We start from the raw sequence: 17,366 nt of genomic DNA on the forward strand, positions 1-17,366 counted from the left end.
TTAAGATTTACATTTTGGTTGTTTTAATTAATAAAAGGCAAACACCACAATACTGCTAGCTTGGTTAAGTCACATCTACAAAAAAGATCTACATCTACATCTACTTAAGAGTCTGTCTTGGTAATAAGGTGCCCTCTGTAATCTAGTGACAATTAATATAATTATAGACAGTGTTTCCAGGAGGAAATAAGAAAGCCTAAAGTTTCGATCTTACAAATCCAAAGCTCCAAATGTACCATGTGAATGTTAACGTTACGCTGCTCTTTTCCCATGACTTCTGAGTCAGTGCCCAACTTTTCCGTCCTGTGATTGAGCCGGCGCTCTTGCTTCCTTCCTCCCTCCTTCCCTCCATCCTTCCTTCCTCTTTTCTGTTTTGCAATTTTACTTAAAATTTAATATTAAATTTTTATTATGAACTTCTTGAAGCTGAATCACAGAAGCTGAATCCCGTGTTAGCCAAGGAGTTAACCTGCGGTGCCATGCTTTTAACTCAACTGCAGAATTTATCCCAATTTCACCAGTGTTTGCACTATTGTCTTTTTCTCTGCTGTAGGATCTCACATTGAATTTAGTTGTGCCCCCTCAGTCTCCTCAATTCTGTGACAGTTTCTCAGTCAACACTTGTCTTTAATGACCTTGACATTTGTAATGCGTAATAGTCAGTTATTTCTAGTTGAAATTTTAAAATTTGTTTGTCCTGGGGTGCCTGGGTGCTTTAGTCCGTTAAGCCTTCTGCTCAGGTCATGATCCCAGGATCCTGGGACTGAGTTTCATATCCAGCTCCTTGCTCAGGGGGGAGTTTGCTTCTCCCTCTGCCCATCTGCCTACTCATGTTCTCTCTTGCTCTCAAATAAATAAATAATAAAATCTGTGTTGCAAATTTTAGCTGAAATTGTAAATGTTTGTACCAGTCTGCATTTATTTCTTTGTGAATTATCTGATGATATCTATTAGTTATGGCTTAAAAGTTACAAAATCCCCTTATATATTAAGACAATAACATATACCATACTTGTTAAAGAATATTTTTGCCGTCATGAGTATGTCATTCGATGTATATAAGGGTTAATTTGATTTTATTTTCTTAGTTTATGTGTGTTTCCATTGACAAACTTTTTCCTTGTGATGTCCTCTTATCATTTTAGATGTGAGAAAGTCTCTTTTATCTAGAAATCAAAAATATTTAATTCTAGTTGTTTTATAGTTTTATTATTTTAAGGCATTTAGAATTTAATTGATCTGTAGTTTACTTGTAGTGTCTTCCATCACTTCTAAGCCTGAGAATATCAGACATATTCACATGTATTTTATTCTAGTTTTTTAAAATATATAATTTGAAAAAAAAAATTAGGGCATGTAACTCTTTAACCCATCTATAATTTATTAGTAGTATAATACTGGGCTAAGATCAGAGTGGTATTTTCTAAACCCAGTTTTTTCTAACATAATTTATTGATTTCTTTCTAACATCATTTATTGATTTCATGTGCTATTCTCACTTTCTGAGAACATTTTTACCTCACCTTTCCCATATGAAGTCCTTTCTATTTTAAGATCTGCTTATGGGCTATCCAGTTTGTTCCACTGATATCCTGTCCAGTTTTCCCTCATGAATTGATTATTTTAATTACTGTGGCTTTATTATAGCAAACTCATTCTCATTATTTTTGATTTTCTTTTCTTTCTTTATTTAAGATTTTATTTTTTTGACAGAGAGAGATCACAAGTAGGCAGAGAGGCAGGCGGGGGAGGGGAATCAGGCTCTCGGCTGAGCAGAGAGCCTGATTCGGGGCTGGATCCCAGGATCCTGAGATCATGACCTGAGCCAAAGGCAAAGACCTTAACCCACTGAGCCACCCAGGTGCCCTACTTTTGATTTTCAAAATGTACTCTGTTCTGCCTTTTAATTTTTCCATGTGAACAACAGAATCATTTGGTAAAGTTTTAAGAGAACCTTATTTTTCTAATTATTTAGATCTTTTCTCTTAGTGAAATTTTATAGTTGTCTTCATGTAACTATAACACATATAATAGTCAGTTTTAAAGTTTGTCCATGTATTCTGCAGACATTTTATTTTCCCATTATACATTTAAAATGCTTATTAAGGTAATCGAAGAATGCTCTGTATTTTACATAATGATCTATTTTTGCAGGTATTTAATTGAACTTTTAATAAGTCTAATAATTCAGCAGATTTTCTTGGTTTTATCAAATAATGATGAATTTTGTCTCTCCTTTTCTATAATTTTTTTGTTGCATCTTGTTTTATTGGTCAAAACAGTTTATTTATTTCTGGAACAGTTTCCAGTTTATTTATTTCCAGAACAGATTTAAATAATTCTGTGGATAAGGATTTCTCTAATATTTTGTCATTATGAATTTGAGTCAGAAGCTATATTGAATGTAAGTCATAGATCAGATGCTTTAATAATAAAAATTCAGAAAAAAAAAGGGAAGTCACAAATTTCCTTTTACCCTCTGGCACTCCTAGAGGATTATCCATTGTGAGATACTGACCTCAACTCGGCATATTAATATATAGAACTCACCAAATAAAATTGTCAAGTTGGGTTATTTAAGAATAAATACAGGTAACAGTATGCAGTTTTTAAAAATCCCTGTATTTCTGTGATCTAAGACTTTATTTCGTGTCACTACCAGTTAGAGATTAAGAAACAGGTCTACCTTGATCTAAGAACTTAATAGAGAATTGAATCCCAGCTATGGGGAGTAGGAGCTTCTATTCAGATATTGGGAGCTCCATTAAACCAGAAAACGTACAAGAGGTACCTGTGATACGCCACGTTTACCATAGACATTCAATAAATATTAACTACCCCCCACTCCAGCTTTTAAGAGAGAGTCAAATATTTAATCAAGAAACACAGGGCAGTACTTTAGGAGTTGGCAAGAGCCTGAAAAACTAAAAAGGCCTGTGAATGACTTTGTGAGTCAGTGGTAATTTCAGGCTTTTTGCCTCCATCTTGGCTTCTTGGAAATCTCTCCCTGTTTCCCTCCCTCCCCTTTCCCTTCGTCGAGGTCCAGATACAGCATCATTTTCTTTTCTCATATCAGCAGAGATATGTTTGGGCTTTTAAAGAATAGACTTGTAAGGAAACTAAAAGAAAATGAAACAAAAATAACAATAACAATAAAATCACGGTAGAACACAAGGTTCCATTCTAAGAATCATAGAATTTCAGTTAATTCTGGTGGTATTATTCACTGAGTAGCAAACCCTACGCAGGGCCCTGCAAAGATGAGCTCAAGATACCTCTAAAGATTAGGTCCAAAAGACCTTTGGTCTGAGCTGTGGTTACTCATCGGGTTGTACCAGTGTGAGAACATCCCAATGTGGAAACATGTAGCAGGGAACATTCCTCTTCAAGTGTGTCAACTGCAGAGAAGAAATGGAGGGTTTCTGGATTCCAGAGCTTTACTGGAAAAGCTCTTCAGATGTGAATTTCCCTATTCTTCCAAATCCTGACTTTGCAATAAGTACTTCACTCTGACATTTCATTCTGTAAGAATAGGACTCGAGGGGCACCTGGGTGGCTCAGTGGGTTAAGCCGCTGCCTTCGGCTCAGGTCATGATCCCAGGGTCCTGGGATCGAGCCCCACATCGGGCTCTCTGCTCAGCGGGAAGCCTGTTTCCTCCTCCTCTCTCTCTCTCTCTGCCTGCTTGTGATCTCTATCTGTCAAATAAATAAATAAAATCTTTAAAAAAAAAAAAAAAAGAATAGGACTCGAAGGGAATCTCGGTCCTACCAGTTTTTGCTTTGGGGTATCCGGGCTGAGATGGCTTTCCAAGTCCTCTTACTAAATATGACAATTATCCTGTTGAGGATAAGGGTCACGTTTATCATTTGTCTCTTATTAGCTATGGTGCTTTAAATTTGGCTTCCAGATCATAGAAATTGTGAGAATCATGAATCACGCTTCTAGAAGTGTGTGCAGATAGTTGGAACTTGTTGACAGGAATAGAAAAGCCACCTCACTAGAGCGTATCATGCTTAGTGAAATAAGTCAATCGGAAAAAGACAACTATCATATGATCTCCCTGATATGAGGACATGGAGAAGCAACATGGGGGGGTAGGGGGATAGGAGAAGAATAAATGAAACAAGATGGGATTGGGAGGGAGACAAACCATAAATGACTCTTAATCTCACAAAACAAACTGGGGGTTGCTGGGGGGAGGTGGGATTGGGAGAGGGGGAGCGGGCTATGGACATTGGGGAGGGGAGGCGAACCATAAGAGACTATGGACTCTGAAAAACAACCTGAGGGTTTTGAAGGGTCAGGGGTGGGAGGTTGGGGGAACAGGTGGTGGGTGATGGGGAGGGCACGTTTTGCATGGAGCACTGGGTGTTGTGCAAAAAGAATGAATACTGTTACGCTGAAAAAATTAATAAAAAGGGAAAAAAAATAAAAAAAAAATAAAAAAAAAAAAAGAAAATCCACCTCAAATGAAAAGCCAAAGCAGAGGGCTCACGGAGGAGTGTGGACAGAGGGGAGGGTGGATGCCCAGACCCAGCACAGAAGACGTCCTGTGTGCAAAACACATGGACCAGCATGGGGGTGGGTGGGGATCAGACTGGGATGGGGGAGAGCAGCAAAGTGAAATCCAGAGAGGAATGATGAATGGGATTAATAATAGATAGTCTATGATGCATTAAAAATTCGTGAAATATTAACTTTATCTACTATATTTAGGGATCTATTTTATTTTAGTGAAAATATCACTAGTACTTACAAGCACTTTTATAGGTCAACCACTGACCTTCCCTATAATCTAATGAATGTTACAGTATAAGGTCAGAATGAATTATTTTATTCTAATATTTTTCAGGTACCCAGGATTACGGTATTTTACAAAGGGGTGGGATTAGCTATGATAAAAAGGTTGAGATATACTATTTCTGGTTGCCCTTGTGGAAGAATACAGAAGGATAATACCATGAGGCATGTTTATTTCATCCCGGCCTCATAGTTAAGGTATTATCTGTTTGGAGGTTTCTCTCTCCAGAGCTAAGTAGCAGGGACTTAGTTAAGCATCATAGCTTAAAAATCACATGCCTCGGGGCGCCTGGGTGGCTCAGTGGGTTAAGCCGCTGCCTTTGGCTCAGGTCATGATCTCGGGGTCCTGGGATCGAGTCCCACATTGGGCTCTCTGCTCAGCGGTGAGCCTGCTTCCCTCTCTCTCTCTCTGCCTGCCTCTCTGTCTACTTGTGATCTCTCTCTCTGTCAAAAAAAAAAAAAAAAAAAAATCACATGCCTCTAAGCCAGACTGCCTGTGCTTGAGTTGTATTCCATTATTTCTAACCCCATTTGTTGGGTTTGGCCAGCAAACCCTGAGACAATGAATGAAAGGCTTATTCCCAACCGTTTTGTAGGAGAAAGGAATGACCTGGGGACCAGATGCTCTAGTGACCAAAGACCTCACACCAAGCTCCATCTCCGTTTTTATTATGAGTTTAATCCATACACCACGTTCGAGGCAAGGAGTTCATATATGTGACCACTACAGGTGTCTGTATTTTAAACATCTACTCCTTAGATGAGAACCTTGAGCCGCAGTACTAATCGAGCCGCTTTCAGCCAAGAAACTTCAAAAGAGGCCCAGGGTTCCGGACACTCCTCCTTTGCTTTTCAGTTAGTCTCATCCAGGGAGTCTGATTTGATCGATCCAGGTACTGTGAATCGTCATACTCATTAGCTTGGACAATTTCTTTTTAGTGCTCAGTACCTCGGTTTCCCCAGATAGGTAGGACTGTATATTTGCAGTAGTAGCTGCTGGCAGTAGTACCTCTCTTACGAGAGTGTAACGTGGATTCAGTGAGTTAGTGCTTGTGAATCACCCGAAACTCTGCTTGGCTTGTGGAAAGTACTGTTGTTTGAAATACACATGTAGACATTCTCTTCTTACCTAAACTTTTTCATTTTGTGGGTCCAAATACACAGCGAACATTCATTCAGCGGATAAGGATATGAATTTCACTGAAAATCCACACCCAGAGAAGGGAACAATTAATGTCTGTAGGATCCACGCAGTTTACAAAGTTCTTCTCATTTCGGTACAATGCTATGTGGAAAGAATTGTAAGCATCTTATTTTTAAGGGATGCCTGGGTGGCTTGGTAGTTTAAGCCTCTGCCTCCAGCTCAGGTTATGATTTCAGGGTCCTGGGATTGAACCCCACGTTGGGCTCTGTGCTCACCGGAGATCCTGCTTCTCCTTCCCTCTCTGCCTGCTGCTCTGCCTACTTGTGTTTACTTTCTATCTCTCTGTCAAATAAATAAACAAAATCTTAAAAAAATCTCATTTTTAAGTAAATCAGTGAAGTGAAAGGAAATCAGTGAACAGTTGGATTTATGAATGGATGCATGGATGGATGATGGGCAGACAGATGGACAGCCAGGGGATAGGCATTTGTTGGAATGAATATTACAGATTTGCACAATTTGAACTTTAAGAATGGACTTTATTTTTAAGAACTGGATGAGAAAGAGTTTAAATGATATAGGAACAATTCATTTACAGAGAAGAGAAAGCTACTTAAAACAAAAGGAGATTAGGGGACCCCTGGGTGGCTGAGTGGATTAAAGCCTCTGCCTTCAGTTCAGGTCATGGTCTCAGGGTTCTGGGATTGAGCCCTACATGAGCTCTCCGCTCAGTGGGGAGCTTGCTTCCTCCTGTCTTCCTGCCTGCCTCTTTGACTACTTGTAATCTCTGTCTATCAAATAAATAAATAAAATCTTTAAAAAAAAAAAGGAAATTAGGAAAGAAAAAATGTGGGTGTTTTTGGATTTATGCTTTAAAATGGTATTGAAAATCTAATTATTATAAAACAAAAAAATTTTAAAAGGAAGACTTTAAAAACAAAGTGAAATAAGCCAATTTAATTTCATTTTTCCAGGTTTAAGAAATGCCAAAAAATAAACAGAGACAGAGGCAAATTATTATTTCATGAGCTACAAAGATGAATAAGAAAAGAAGTCGCTTTTGTACTTTCTGATTATTTCTCCACCAGATTAAAACATTTACAAAAATGGTGTGAAATCTCTGAAATCACCCAAATGTTTTTTGTTATGTTAACTTTTTAATTCAAATTTCTGATTATTTGGAAACATTTCATGTTGGGTGTTGTGCAAGCATGGGTTTCCAGATGCCTGTAGTTTAGCATTATTTTAGGCTAACCATCTGGAGGACTCCAGCCTGGTGTAAGGCAGAGATCGCTAGTTAGGGTCTTGAGGACTGAGGTTTCCCAAGTGACTTTAGGAAAATCATCCTTCCTTTCTGGGTGTAAGGTTCTTCTTGATAACATTGAGAGATTTGGACTCAATGATGTCCTTAAACCCTTTGCAGCTTTATAACCAGCCAGTTTTCACTCCAGTATTTTAACTGTTATTTTGTAGCATTGCTTCCTTTTTGTTTTGCATTTTTGACTCAGTCCACGCCTCCTTGGAAAATGACTACTTAGAAGTCTTTTCTGAAAGGCCAGCTAGGCTTCAGGCACTTCAGCAGGCTTAAAATAATCAGCATGTGTCTGTAGTAGCCGCCCAGCCAGACCACGCAGAGGAAAAATCACCCCACCCCTGGATGGGCTTCACACTAGAGACCCATACTTAACTGTGACCTTATTTATCTTTGCTGTGTATCGGAGACTGATCAGACAGAGCAGGCTTTCATGAAAGGGGAAGGCTCTGACTTTTAAGATGAGACCTGAGGTCAGGCCTGTTCAGCCATGAAAAAGAGGCTTATGAGGGAAAAGTCCTTGAAGGACTCACCCGGCTTCTTTGGAGTTCTCGCTGATACTATATTTGGGGATCCAGGAAGCTGCTTTTAGAAAAGGGCTGGGTTAAGATAAAGAGGAAGAGGCACATTTAATTAGGAAAGTTTTCCAGGTCTTCCCCACACCGAAGAATATTTTAATCGAGTTTACTTTTTCCTCAATCTCTTTGACTTTCACATTATTAAGATAATACCTTTGTGTGCTGATTTCATGTCCAGTGCTGTCAAGATACCTGATGCAGTTTTCCTTCAATCACTCCCGTTGTTTTCACCAGAAGCCTGGTGTATAATGTCATAGCCTTTCTGGAGGTGGCAGCCACCACAGCTAATGGAAAAGACTTGGAACTGATTTGGTAGCTTTCTACTCTGTTACAGAAGTAGACTAACCGCAAACCTTTCTGATCAAAAGTCCTCAGGTCGTGATTGGGATTAGTGGCGGAATTGTGTCCACGGTCCAAGGCGTGGTAAATTCCATTTTCATCATTGTTGTTGACATCCACTCAATGTCTACCCTTCCCAAACACTCAGGATAACAAGAAAGATAGGACAGGTTCTTGTCATTACAGTGGTGAAGGGAGACTTCAATAGAAATCATTATAGCAACATCAGTTGTGTGTGTGTGTGTGTGTGTGTGTGTGTGTGTGTGTGCATGCACTCACCTGCTCTAAATAATATCATGTAGATTTTTCCATGTGTTCCTCATAGCAACTCCTTGAGGTAGGCCATGCAGGTATCCTTGTTGCTGTTTCATCTGTGGGGTTACTAAAACTAAGAGGCCGGCACAGCAACTTGGCTGAGGTTCTTCAAGTGGAAGACTGACTCAGGTCATTTGTCTGCTTACTGTTGCAAAGTGCCAAATTAAAAGTATTCGAAATGACAGTAAGCATCCTGACATGTATGGATGTGGGGATAGAAGGACATTCTCCTGTAAGAATACAACAACAAATCATTGAACCAGTACCGATGAATATTTTTTGGATAATTTTTCAGTTTTGGAAACGAAGCTTCACCTCTCCAAGTAGTCTGAATATGAAATCCTCACATTGTCCTTGTAGACTGGAAAGAAATACCTTGTATTTTGCATAAATATTCTTCCAGGGGAAAATGTGGTTACAAGTAACATCAGTATCATTCATCTCCATTGCCTGAGAGGAGTCTGTGTTCATAGACACGGGAGGGCCAGTCCTCCTGGGGTTTTCCCCTCCTCTGTTTGTCTAACTTGCCTTTCCTTAAACACCAGGTCGAAGAAGTGACTGGACTGAATCCTCCCAGTTATTGAAATGAATGGCAGCTATCTTGGCTTTCTTCAGGGAGGCCTTGGTCAAACTGGATTCCAAGTCTCCCCTGTGTGTTTTGGATCCAGATGAGTGGTATAGAATCCCGTAGTTTCTTCCTACATAGGTCACAGTAGCACAAAGCTTTATGCATCTATTTTTATAATAGTCTGGCCCATGACCACATAAGAAGTTTGCAGATGTCTGAATCAGAGGGAAAGTTTAAAATATTTACTCTGCCCTAAAATAAGGAACAATTTAAATCCAATCCCAAGTGATACAGGCAGACATACATCCTTAACCACTTAGAGTTCATCCCCTCCTTATGCTTATATGGAAATAAACTAGGAGTGGGAAGGAATAGAGTTAGAAAGGCCTGAAATATTTACCTAAGCTTTGCTTTTCTCATCCAAAATGAGGTTATTAACACCTGCCTTGGCGTGATGTCAAGAAGACTAAATAAGACAACATATTTAAAGTGCTGAGCACAGGGGTACAGTACATGATGACCACTATTACTATCATTGTTACTTTGCAGAAATGTGCGTATGTTTGCAAGAAACTGTGAATAGTTGATTCAGTAAGACAGACCACAATGTCTAAGAGCATAATTTAAAGTAGCTGCCCCCGTGCTCGCTTCGGCAGCACATATACTAAAATTGGAACGATACAGAGAAGATTAGCATGGCCTCTGCGCAAGGATGACACGCAAATTCGTGAAGCGTTCCATATTTTTTGTTCTTATGTGAAGTAAATTGATATAACCTAAAAAAAAAAAATAATAAAAAAAAAATAAAGTAGCTGCCCCTTCTCTTGGCCGAGCAGAACACTTCCTCATAAAGTTTCATATAATTCCTGAACAGCTACCTATAAAAGCTTTCATACTGAGGGGATCAGTTTATAAATATCTGTAGAATTGATCACTGTACTTTCACACACCTGCCAACTCATGGCAAAGATAAGCTGAACACATTTTTTTTCACTGACTTGTCCTTATCTGTCATCCTTAGGGGTGTGTGTGTGTGTGTGTGGGGGGGGGGGGGGGGGGTGCATGTGTCTACAGCATTAGCAAGTTTTCTCTGGCATTAAAGCACTTTTCTGCTCTCTTGGGGCCAATCTGTACCATTCTAACGTCCTGAGTCATTTGGCTTTAATCACAAAGACAAGATCATTCAAGTCAAAGAGAGAAACCTTTCAGGAAGTAGGCTGTCAAGAGATAGAATGTTCAATTGTTTGCTCGTGAATCCACAAACAAAACTCATCTTCTGCTCCAAGACCAACAGGGGCCGCAGCACCCACAGGACTCAGCATCTGGAACCCCACGTGCCCAATGCATCATGGCATAGAGGTGTGGCTCCACGACAAACACAGAACTGTGTACTGCTGGCAACGAAGGTGCTAAGGAGAAACCCAGAGGATAATCATTTCTTTTAAAATCTATTTCCCGTTATCCAAGCTGTCTTAGGGACTTGTTTTGGTTATTGTCAGGAGTCAGATATATTTACCATGCCTCTGCTGGCTCTGCGGAGTCAACAAATCTTTGCCTCCCATGTGTGTGCTATTTAGCCTCTGGAAATAATGCCTCCTTTTGAAATATTTTTTGGGATGATCCCCAAGCTTTTTGTAACTAAAGAACCAACAGTAAAAAAATTTTTTTCTTTCCTAAGAGAGCAGCTGAGGTGGCTTAAATTTATACTACTAAGTAGAATTTCACTGCTTCAGTCATGGCTCTCTGATTTATGAAGGAACAAGAAATGACATTGCCATATGATACACTGCTTCCTTGAACAAAATCCTGTAGACGACGGAGAGGCCATTCCTGACTGACAAGACAGCTGGAAAGGATCTAAAGAACAAATGCAAGGGAACAGGGAGAGAAGATCCCGCAGATTTCCCTGAGACAGAGAGAGTTACCACCTCATCTGCCTTCAGATCTAAGATAACTGTGGCCCATGATAAAACTGTTCTTAAAGGAACAACATTTTCTACTGAAAGGACTCATTGATTCAGTGTACCTGTGTTGGAAGGGCTACCTTAGACCTATTTGGAATGGTCATGACAAGTGGATTGAAGACCAGTTGCTACAAATTCTAAGACACATTCTAGTCAGCATAAGAAGGGGCACAGGATAGGCTAGACCTGCCCAAAGCCAGGGTGGGCTGCTCTGGAAGATAGTGAGTTTCCTGCTACTGAGGTAGTCAGTAAGAAGTCACATGACCATTGATGGAACTTTGAAGAGGATTCAGGCACCAGAAGAGAGGGTGGAGGTTTGGCCAAAATAACTCTTAAGGCCATTTTCATCTCTAAGATTCAATGGAAAAAGCAGTGGAATATAGTAAATAATGTGAGATTTATAATTTCCAAACTTATCATTCTTTTCACAAAGTACGTTCCAGATTAAAAAATAAAATACAAATATTAATCATTATTACTGATTAAATTTATTTAATAATAAATAATAAAATAAATAATAATCATTATTACTGATTAAATTTAATTTAGTAATTAAATTAAGACAGATTAGGATTTATCATATACTGAAGCCAGCAGTAGAATAGGAAGTCTCCCCCGTGATCTGTTGTGGATTTCTTCTCCCCTCAGGATACATGAGCCATAGATGTAGTGACCAGTTATTGAGGTGGAGGATTGAAAGGGGAGCAAACTAAAGAGCAGGGCATTTCACAGAGACCTACTATCACACCTGAATTCTAAGGGAAAATACTCAGTCAAGAAATAGAATGCAAATACCCCTCCTGCCCTCACCACACACACACATACACACAAACTTCTCTATCTAGACTTTTCTAATTGCTTACTTTGAATGGGCTTTTTATCTTTAGCCCTATCCTTGGGGCAGAGTTCCAGGCTGGGCAAGAATTAGCAATCATAGTCTTGCCGAAAGGGATTTCTAAAGGTACTGGTTGAACCTTAGCTCATTCCAAGAATACCCAAAAAAGACTGAAGCGTTGACTTCTGGATCACTGCTATTTCTACCGTAGAACACAATCTCTTATTGACATGGGAGGAAGATTCTGGGATGGGAATGAATTATTCTTCAGTGAGTGAAGCAAGGTGAGGACAGCCGAAGGATCTCTAGGTAAGGCTTGTAATATACTGATGCATCCTTGAAAAAATTATTCAATTTAGTATCTAAAATGGGTTAACTTGATTATATTTATACCTCTCATTCTTAGAATTTATATAATCTAGATATGTAAACATAGCAGGCTAGAAGTCCCCTTAAAGATCATCTTGTCCAGCAGAGGAAATAGCAAATTCAGGGATACTGATTGGCTTGCTTAGGGTTACTCAGCAAGCTGCCAGCAGAGCCAGAAGTAGGATCTATGGCACTTGCCTCACATTTTCCTCCTTACATGAGTGGCTCCTTCCTCATACGTTTAGTGAAGAGTTTTCTGCAACTGTTAAGATACCTGGGTGGCTCAGTCGGTTAAGTATCTGCCTTCAGGTCAGGTCATGATCCCAGGGTCCTGGGATCAAGCCCCACATCTGGCTCCCTGTTCAGTGGGGAGCCTGCTTCTCCCTCTGCTCTTCCCCTGCTCCTGCTCACTCTCTCTCTCTCTCTCTCAAATAAATAAACAAAAACTTATTAAAAAATTTTTCTGCAGCTCTGAAGACATCGACTTGAGGGCACAATGTTGTCTATTGGAAAGCATGGTATAGATCAGAGTGATAGATAAGAAGACTCCCATACTATGTCCAAGGCCTTGGAGATGCCACAAGACCCCCAAGAAATGTCAGAGAAGACAGTGAGCCTCTTATTTTGACTCAAGCCATGGAAAATGTTGTGGGTCAAAGTTGATGTCCATTTAAGTATGTTCACAATGTAAACCTCTCCTTTGGCCCAATTTCCCATTTTCTTGTCATCCGCCTCAGCTACAGCCAACCGAAACTCCTTTTCCAATGCATAGCATGCTATTTTTAGTTGTAGTTACTTCACCTAGAATACATTTTTCTGTCCACTCTCAGCTGTCAGCCCTTATCCATCTGTCAAGGTTGGTACCAAGTGTCCCCTCCTTTAGTGAGCACCCACTCCACATATCCATGTCATATCTTTTTCAAAGACCAGCACAACTATCTTATTCTTCATGAACTCCTCCCTAATTCCGCACCTTAAGTAATAAATGCTTCTCATAAATCTGCTTTGTATTGTCTATATTTTGCCACAAATACCCCCACCCCAGGAGAGAGTAAATTCCCAGAGTAGTCTTCTTTCTTGGAGAAAAATATGAAGAAAAGATAACATATAAATTTTTGCCTTTTAAAAATGGGATCAAATCAGATTTACTGATACCAAATTCTTGGTCTTGGTGCAATATTTCATAAGAAAAATTATGAGGTGATGATTTAATTGACTCTTATTTTTTTTTTTCTTCATGAAGGATTTCAAGCCATCAGCATTTGGCAGCCAGAACCATTCCATTCACCCTCTGGTTCTGGAAAAGATATTTGAAAACGCAGCAGCATGCAAAGCCAGTGTTGTTAAAACCATCAATTCCCTAAAGGATGTCAGAAATCCTAAGGGGAAATATTTACAGGGAGAATCTGTTTTCTCTGGAATTTACAGATTTTATTTGTCTATTTTTCTCTTCTAACATGTCTCACCCTTGCCCCATTCCACGTGGCTTGAAGACAGATCTGCTTGGTCTCTCCATTCAGTCCATCCTTCTGTAGCTGGCTAAGTGTATGCCTACTTAAGTAGATGTCTTTCAGTTAATCAAAGTTGACTAATAAAATTTGCTAACAGCAAACAAAGTTTGCCTCCACATTATCATTAGTTTATTTTTATTTTTTAGAAAGGATTTAGAATGATCTAGTAGTTCCAATTTAACCAAACTCTTTGGAAAAACAGTTGTCTGGAGAGTACTGTATTTTTTTCACCAGCTACCAGAATTTTAATAACTTGGTGACCTAATAAATATCACCCATTTTGAGTTAAGTGTTCTTTCTGTGTATTATCACATCACTCTCTTTTGTACTTGACTCACTGTCTGATTTTTGTCTGCTTATTTACTTGTTGTAGCTCTCGCAATGTTATAATCTCTTATTGTATTGATGTATATTGAGAGACACACTCATGCCCTGTGTGCCCATCGTGTACACATGGCTAGCCCACAGTGACAATCCGTGTTCCCTGAGTGAAACACTACATGAACAGCTTTTCATCAAGTTCTTATTGAGAACCTAAAATGTGCCCAGGAGGGTTAATCACCACAAGTACAATAATCAATCAGAGCCACAGAAACAAAGCTTTTTGTGAGGTGACTGTACCTTGAAATTAAAAAGGAGAAAATGGTTCTGTTTTGTTTTTCTACAAATAAATTCCCTCCTTCCTTCTCCTTCCCTTCCTTCTTTCCTTCCTTCTTTCCTTCCTGCCTTCCTTCCTTCCCTCTCTCTTCCTTTTGCAAAATCTCTTAATCCTCTGTATGCTGATTAAAAAAAAAAAAAGTCTTCAGATCTCCAGAGAACCAGTGGAGAACTCAGGTGTCTCAATGGGTGGTATTAATAATGTGAGGGAAGTACTGTGAGACGTTCAGGGATCTATCTGGCATGTGAGATTTGGTTGTTCATGGCAGACACAGTAGAGGAAACAATGTCTAGACAAACTACTAAAGACAAATAAGAAATAATCAGGCAGAGATTTCAAAGGAGAATTTCCCAAGCAAAGGAATATAATAAACTCAAAGAGAAGAGAGTGAATAGAACTAGACAGAATGTAACCAGGGCATATTTAGAAAGTAACAGAGAATAGTGAGAAGAGAGTCTGGGCAGGTAAACCAGGACCAGTCAGGCAGAAATTGGTGAGTCATTTAAGGAATTTGAACTTTCTCCTCATACCAGAGGGGGAGCCTTTGAAAGTTTAAATCAGAGAGGGATAAGATCAGATTTGTATTTTAGAAAGATCATTCTGGCTTCAGCGTGGTAAAGAGCTTAAGGGGAGCAGGAGTTCACCAGAAAGTTCCCCGCAGCTATTTTCCTTTTTGGATTTAGATGTTAGGCCTTTCATGTATACTGTGTGCTTGCACACTAGTGCACATGCGCGTGTGTACACACACACACACCAGAGCTTTTTTAGAATTTCACTCATTTAAATTATATAAATCAAATTCACTGGTGTCTTTAGCAGATCTTCTTCCAAGATTAAGCCCTTCCTTGATGGGAGTATTTCTTTATTCAAAAAACCATGGTAAACCTAGACTTCTGCTTATTTTCTCATTCTGCTTCCATTTCTGTTTCTTCAACACACACACATCCCATATGTTTGTTTTTGAAAATTAGAAAACAAGATAAAAAATAACATTATTAAGTCCCAAAGTAAGTCCCCTGACTGTGCTTGAACACAGCTAAAATGAATATTTGGCGCATAACATTTTTTTGTGAATTGCTGTTGCATAAATGGATTCATACCATACATAGCAGTATGTAATCTGCTTTTTTCTTTCAAGAGTATATTATGAACATCTTTGCATGTCTTATTATTCTCTGTGGGCGTATAATATCCTACTATATGATTGTGCTGTAATTCAGTCCATCCCTGTTGTTTGAAACATCACTTTTTTTTTTCCATTTTATTTATTTTTTCAGCGTAACCGTATTCATTCTTTTTGCACAACACCCAGTGCTCCATGCAAAACGTGCCCTCCCCATTACCCACCACCTGTTCCCCCAACCTCCCACCCCCGACCCTTCAAAACCCTCAGGTTGCCCCAACCTCCCACCCCTGACCCTTCAAAACCCTCAGGTTGTTTTTCAGAGTCCATAGTCTCTTATGGTTCGCCTCCCCTCCCCAATGTCCATAGCCCGCTCCCCCTCTCCCAATCCCACCTCCCCCCAGCAACCCCCAGTTTGTTTTGTGAGATTAAGATCCGATCAAATTAAAAGTGACGTTTCATCAGAGAGGGGAGCAGATGAAACGTCACTTTTAATTTGATCGGATCATTCTATGTGGAATCTTAGAAATTCTGCTTTGCAAAATTAAGATGACATTTCCCAGGCAGACTTCTCTGGTATTATAGGTTTTTAGCATTTTTCAGGAATTTTACCAGCTAATTAAAATAATACTAGGAAAGTATCTTCCCTTTGGGAGTTTTTCATGTTATGAAAACTTTTTACTTGAAATAAAATGAAAGGAGATGCTTAGAGGAAGAGAGTCTTGATCAAACTCCTTTTCGTAATAAACCAAAATGGGAGGCTTAAATACCATAAATAAAAACAGATGTGCCACTCCAGAATGCCTCGAAGAGGAGATTCATTTGACCTGAAATGTTTAGTCCTATCCCAAGAAATAATAAAAAGGAAAGCGAGTATTTTAATTTTCACTTGGAACTCCATTTTTTCTTGATCTTGTTTCCCATCCTGTTTTAATGTCAAAGTGCCTACTGAGGTAATGTCATGATAGTTTAGTGGAGCGAACCTGAATTAAAAGTTAGCGTGCCCTAGTTCAGTTGCTAGCACTGTCTTGATTACTTAATCACTTGAGAGAATACAGCGGAGGGATTAAGGTCCTGAGTTCTGGTATGAGACACCTTTGGGTTTAGAGTCAGATTCAATTACTTATGGTTTTCAATTGTCTCAATTGTAAATGAAGTTATTGACTTCTACCTTACTCTTACTTTTATTTTTAAAATGTGCTGTATTCATTTGCTAAGGCTGCTATTAAAACAAAACAAAACAAAACAAAAAACAAAAAAACCACCGGTTGGGTGGCTTAAACAACAGGCATTTATTTTTTTTTCACAGTTCTGGAGGCTAGAAGTTGAGATCAATGAGTCTGCAGGATTATTTTTTTCCCTCCTTGGCTTGCAAATGGTTGCCTCCTGACTGTGTCCTCACATGGTCTTTTCCTCCCTGGGCCAGTGAACCTGGTGTCTCTCTCTATGCCCTAATTCCCTGTTATAAAGACGTTAGTCAGATTGGATTAGGGCCCACACTGAGGGTCTCATTTTAACTTAATTAGTTCTTGAAAGGCCCTATCTCCAAATGTAGTCTCATCCTGAGGTAGTTGGGGTTAGGGTTTCAGCACCTGAACTTTAGGGAATACATTAACCCATAACATGTGGTAATCTGTGTAAGGCATTTATTTCAGGCCTCTGGCTATATGATCAATAATGGTCATCTAATGATCAACTGTTAGTATTTAGCTTCTCTGAGCTTCCTTTCTGTCATGATAAAATTGCGATATTAATATTTGCCCAATCTATATGTGATGACGACCTGAGGTAAGGTATCTTTGTAAGATAACTGGCAGAGGACTATTGTTTGTTTGAGATACACACATAT

The 17,366-nt window shown here is 39.3% G+C and overlaps 1 protein-coding gene and 1 non-coding gene across 2 annotated transcripts in view; both read left to right on the forward strand.

Annotated features, from left to right (window-relative positions):
• P3H2 (prolyl 3-hydroxylase 2) overlaps nucleotides 1-17,366 on the forward strand; it is a 157,823-nt gene that overhangs the window by 83,024 nt on the left and 57,433 nt on the right. The gene's annotated exons all lie outside the window — the stretch shown is intronic.
• LOC123941041 lies at nucleotides 9,698-9,804 on the forward strand. Its single transcript, XR_006818141.1, has one exon. It is a non-coding gene; the product is annotated as a U6 spliceosomal RNA (small nuclear RNA).

Source organism: Meles meles, chromosome 4 (assembly GCF_922984935.1).
Source record: "Meles meles chromosome 4, mMelMel3.1 paternal haplotype, whole genome shotgun sequence".
NCBI classification, from domain to species: domain Eukaryota; kingdom Metazoa; phylum Chordata; class Mammalia; order Carnivora; family Mustelidae; genus Meles; species Meles meles.